We start from the raw sequence: 6,000 nt of genomic DNA, 5'->3' as shown, positions 1-6,000 counted from the left end.
AGGTTTTTGACAAGTTCCCACACAAGAGATTAAAGCAAAATTAAAACATATAGTATTGGGGGTAATGTACTGACGTGGATAGAGAACTGGTTGGCAGACAGGAAGCAAAGATGAGGAATAAACAGGTCCTTTTCAGAATGGCAGGCAGTGACTAGTGGGGTACCGCAAGGTTCAATGCTGGGACCCCAGCTATTTACAATATACATTAATGATTTGGACGAAGGAATTGAATGTAATATCTCCAAGTTTGCAGATGAGACTAAGTGTGAGCTGTGAGGAGGATGCTAAGAGGCTGCAGGGTGACTTGGACAGGTTAGGTGAGTGGGCAAATGCATGGCAGATGCAGTATAATGTGGATAAATGTGAGGTTATCCACTTTGGTGGCAAAAACAGGAAGACAGAATATTATCTGAATGGTGACAGATTAGGAAAAGGGGAGGTGCAACAAGACCTGGGTGTCATGGTACATCAGTTATTAAAGTTTGGCATGCAGGTACAGCAGGCGGTGAAGAAGGCAAATGATATGTTGGCCTTCATAGCTAGAGGATTTGAGTATAGGAGCAGGGAGGTCTTACTGCAGTTGTACAGAGCCTTGGTGAGGCCACAACTGGAATATTGTGTTCAGTTTTGGTCTCCTAATCTGAGGAAGGATATTCTTGCTATTGAGGGAGTACAGCGAAGGTTCACCAGATTGACTCCCGGGATGGCAGGACTGACATATGAGGAGAGACTGGATCAACTGGGCTTGTATCCACTGGAGTTTGGAAGAATGAGAGGGGATCTCATAGAAACATATAGAATTCTGATGGGATTGGACAGTTTAGAGGCAGGAAGAATGTTCCCATTGCTGGGGAGTTCCAGAACCAGGGGTCACAGTCTAAGAATAAGGGCTAAGCCATTTAGGACCAAGATGAGGAGAAACCTCTTCACTCAGAGAATGGTTAACCTGTGGAATTCTCTACCGCATAAAGTTGTTGAGGCCAGTTCGTTAGATATATTCAAGAAGGAGTTAGATATGGCCCTTACGGCTAAAGGGATCAAAGGGTATGGAGAGAAAGCAGGAAAGGGGTATTGAGGTGAATGATCAGCCATGATCTTATTGAATGGTGGTGCAGGCTCGAAGGGCCGAATGGCCTACTCCTGCACCTATTTTCTATGTTTCTATGTTGCTATGGAATTTTACTCCAATTCGTCCTATTTCCTACATTACAACAGTGACATTACAACTTCTGCCTCATATGCTTGTCCAGGCTTCCCTTAAATGCATCTATACTATTCGCTTCAACCATTCCCTGTGGTAGTGAGTTTCACATTCTCACCACTCTTTGTGTTCGGAAGTTTCTTCTGAATTCCCTATTGGTGACTATCTTATATTAACGGCCTCTAGATATGTTCTTTTGCACTAGTGAAAACATTCTCTCTGCATCCACTCAATCAAAACCTTTCATAATTTTAAAGATTTCTATTCGGTCACCCCTCAGCCTTTTTTCAAGAGAAAAGAGACCCAGCCTGTTCATCCCTTCCGGATAGGTATACCCTCGCACATTAACAGAACTTTCAGCAACTGTATTTTTAGACAGAAAGCACTTTGTGTGGAGGTGGTACCTCGGGTAAAATAAGCTATTGGTAAATGGTGAGAAGCGAGTTTGCCATCTTAACAGAAAACAACAAATAATGCAGTGCGACCTCCGTGACAAGCCTGAGTAAGTACAAATGACGCGATGTCCGAAAAATAAATGAGGACCTCAATTATCTCAAAAAGCTCTCAAATCAGAGATGGGCTATGTTATAACCAAAGTATTTATGTTCAATATGAGCACCAATAAAGGAGAATCTTGATTCATCACTGCTGCATTTAAAGCTGTATTGTTAGATTGAACTTCACTTGCATATAAATGGTGTTTCACAAAGCAATTCCGTGCTCATTCCCTTTTGCTTCGCATACACTCATTTGCGCATAGACCCCTGCATTAAAATGCGCCAGTACGTCTTCAAAACACATTGAGGGAGGGAATTTGGATCAGGACCTGTATGAAAAATATAGACAGCCAGTTTTGCAGATACATTTTCTGCATTCCATACGAGTGCCATAGATCACCTTATTGAAAATACTAATCAAGCATACATCAGGTGCTGCATCTCATATTCTGTTTAGAATAATTGAAACTTCTAATGTGTTTGTGGAATCGGTTTCATTTCAGCCACCCTGGCTTTTGCCTGGGGTATGAAGAATTTAATAATTTTCAATCGGATGCAATCATAACTCACCAGTCAATAAATTATTAAGAAACGGAATGGTGCATCTGATCTATCATCTATCTTGTGGCAGAAAGGTTGTAACTGAGAAATCTTGTCCAATAGTTTGCTTTTGTGATTGATTGTGGTATTAACATTTATGGATGTACTAACGCATCCTGTGGCATTTATTATCAGACTGATAAACTGACTGGTTGTTTATTCTTCGTTTGTCTTCCTCAGTAAAGAGGCACAAGAAAGAGGACCTGAGATACTGAGAGGATGGACTTCCTGTCGGGGCATTTGTAGGCATTGAGCTGGTGGCCGGTGAAGAATTTCTACGTACAGCACCTAAATGTAACAGTCGTGAGCTGCAACAACATAGAACTCACTCAACAATGTTCTTCAGAACATCGGAGAGGCCTTGGCGAGGTTACAGAGGAGGTTTACCAGGATGATACCAGGGATGAGGAACTTCAGTTATGTGTAGAGATTGGAGAAGCTGGGATTGTTCTTCTTAGAGCGGAGAAGGTTAAGGGGAGATCTAATAGAGGTGTTCAAAATAATGAGGGGTGTTGATGGAGCAAGTCGGAAGCAATTGTTTCCACTGGCAAGTGAGTCAGTAACCGGAGGTCATAGATTTAAATAATTGGCAAAAGAACTGGAGGGAAAAGAAGGAGAATATTTTTCACATTAACTGAAGGGGTGGTGGAGGAGAATTCCAGAGGAACTTTTAAAAGGCAATTGGTCATCTACTCGAAGAGGATTAATTTGCAAGGCTATGGGGAAAGAGCAGGGGTGTGGGATTAAATTGGACAGCTCTTTCAAAGGGCCAGCACAGGCACTACAGGTTAAATAGCCTCCTTCTGTGCTGTATGTTTCTATGATTTTAAGAACATAAGAACATAAGAAATAGGAGCAGGAGTAGGCCATTTGGCCCCTGGAGCCTGCTCCGCTATTCAATGAGATCATGGCTGACCTGATCATGGACTCAGCTCCACTTCCCTGCCCGCTCCGCATAACCCTTTACTCCCTTATCGCTCAAAAATCTGTCTATCCCCGCCTTAAATGTATTCAATGTCCCACCCTCCACAGCTCCCTGGGACAGAGAATTCCATAGATTTACAACCCTCTGAGAGAAGAAATTTCTCCTCATCTCAGTTTTAAATGGGTGGCCCCTTATTGTAAGACTATGTCCCCTAGTTTTAGTTCCAACTATGAGTGGAAATATCCTCTCTGCATCCACCTTGTCGAGCCTCCTCATTATCTTATAAGTTTCAATAAGATCACCTCTCATTCTTCTGAACTCCAATGAGTACAGGCCCAACCTACTCAAGCTATCTTCATAAGTCAACCCCCTCATCTCCGGAATCAACCTAGTGAACCTTCTCTGAACAATGCAAGTATATCCTTGCTTAAATACGGAGACCAAAACTGTACGCAGTACTCCAGGTGTGGCCTCACCAATACCCTGTACAGTTGTAGCAGGACTTCTCTGCTTTTATACTCTATCCCTCTTGCAATAAAGGCCAACCAACATTCCATTTGCCTTCCTGATCACTTGCTGTACCTGCATACTAACTTTTTGTGTTTCATGCACAAGGACCCCCAGGTCACTCTGTACTGCAGCACTTTGCAAGTTTTCTCCATTTAAATTATAATTTGCTTTTCTATTATTTCTGCCAAAGTGGATATCATAGGAGCATACAGTACAAGATAAGACAATTGCCATCCATCTGGCCAGAGGCAGTGTTTAAAAATAAGACACAATTTACATTATTTCTCTATGGTCTGATTGCTCTCCCAAATATTATCCAGTTCATGTTGAATTTGCCAACACTGGACTTTATAAATAGAGGCAGCAGGTACAAAAGCCAGGAGATTATGCTGAACCGATATAAAACACTAGTTCGTTACCAGCTGGAGTATTGTGTCCAAATGTGGGCAATACACTTTAAGAAGGACATGAAGGCTTTGGAGAAGGTTCAGAAGACATTTACTAAGAAAGTTCCAGAGATAAGGGAATACAGTTATGTGGACAGACTGGAGAAGCTGGGGTTGTTCTCCCGAGAGCAGAGAAGGCTAAGAGGAGATTTGAGAGAGGTGTTCAAAATCATGAAGGATTTAGATCAAGTAAATAAAGATGAACTGTTCCCAATGGCTGAAGGGCCGATAACCAGAGGGCGCAAATTTAAGGTGATTGGCAAAAAAACCAGAGACGACATGAGGAAAGACTATTTTATATGCAACGAGCGGTTAGGATTTGGAATGTACTACTTAGTCGGGTGATGAATAGACCATCAATAAATAGTAGCCTTCAAAAGGGAATTGGATAAGTGCTTGAGGGAGAAAATATTGCAGGGAGATGGGGAAAGAGCGGGGGGAGTGGGACTAACTGGATTGCTCTTCGAAAGAGCCGGCGCGGACTCGATGGGCCGAATAGCCGCCTTCTGTGCTGCACTTTTCTCCAGTTCTATGGGGGAAAAATTTGGTTGGATAGCGCCCCTCGCGGTCGTTACAGGGGCGCTAAAGGGGTTTGCAGCCACGAGTGCCGGCATTTGCTCCGCTTGGCAAATTCAGTGTGCCGGTATCGGCTACGCTGAGGAGTATCGCCCAGGAGCGTAGCGGCGGTGTGCAACACCCCCGGTATTGGCACAGATACAAAATGTAGTGCCCCCTAGTGACACCGCCAGAGAAAGCTGGCAAGCAGATCTGTCTCGGGGCGCCAAGGGAAGGAATGACTGCCTGAGGTAAGTGTGATTGATATTTTTTTTGCGATATAACTTTATTTGTAATGTATAGGAAATGTTTTTTGTGGGTTTATTCTGATTCTTTTTTTTTGCAGGTGGGCATCTCTGAGGGCGATACAAACCCAACTCTTTAACAATGGGATATTCAGTTGCTCAACCGGCCTAGTGCTCTAAGAGAGGTGTGGATCTCTTCCCTTAGCGCTCCACTCTACTGTCAAGGTCCAAGCACTGAATTTTGTGGCTGCCGTCGCTAACCATTTTCTGCCGCTAAGTTTAGCGCCCGCCCAACATAAGCACCTAACAACCCTCCAACCGAATTTCCAGCCTATGTGATTCTTGTCTCTTGCAGACATTCAATAGGCAATTTAATTTGGTCCACCTGCTCGCCAGCCTTCTCTGAAACCTTGGATCTTGTAGTTACAGACCTTGTTGTTATATAACAGTTAGGGTTCAGTTTATTTAAAGCCCTTAGATTCTGACTGACGTATGAGGAGAGACTGGATCAACTGGGCCTTTATACATTGGAGTTTAGAAGGATGAGAGAGGATCTCATAGAAACATACAAGATTCTGACTGGACGGGACAGGTTAGATGCGGGTAGATTGTTCCCGATGTTGGGGAAGTCCAGAACCAGGGGACACAGTCTTAGGATTAGGGGTAGGCCATTTAGGACTGAGATGAGGAGAAACTTCTTCACTCAGAGAGTTGTTAACCTGTGGAATTCCCTGCCGCAGAGAGTTGTTGATGCCAGTTCATTGGATATATTCAAGAGGGAGTTAGATATGGCCCTTATGGCTAAAGGGATCAAGCAGTATGGAGAGAAAGCAGGAAAGGGGTACTGAGGGAATGATCAGCCATGACATCGAATGGTGGTGCAGGCTCGAAGGGCTGAATGGCCTACTCCTGCACCTATTTTCTATGTTTCTATGTTTCTTCAAAATGTTGTTGTTTAATCAAATCCCTCTCTTCTCCAGTGTAAACAGTCCAATCTGCTCTATTCCCTCCTTCAAAGTCA

General features: G+C 43.4%; 1 long non-coding RNA gene across 1 annotated transcript in view; it reads left to right on the top strand.

Moving 5' to 3' along the window:
- Positions 1-5,039: 5,039 nt before the first annotated feature.
- The window catches only part of LOC139260616 (uncharacterized), a 41,690-nt gene continuing 40,729 nt past the window's right edge, over positions 5,040-6,000 (top strand). Inside the window, exon 1 of the long non-coding RNA XR_011592822.1 lies at positions 5,040-5,164. This is a non-coding gene — a long non-coding RNA (uncharacterized lncRNA). The remainder of the gene's footprint in view (positions 5,165-6,000) is intronic.

This window comes from Pristiophorus japonicus, chromosome 1 (genome assembly GCF_044704955.1).
Source record: "Pristiophorus japonicus isolate sPriJap1 chromosome 1, sPriJap1.hap1, whole genome shotgun sequence".
NCBI classification, from domain to species: domain Eukaryota; kingdom Metazoa; phylum Chordata; class Chondrichthyes; family Pristiophoridae; genus Pristiophorus; species Pristiophorus japonicus.
This window is presented reverse-complemented; position numbering and strand designations above follow the sequence as displayed.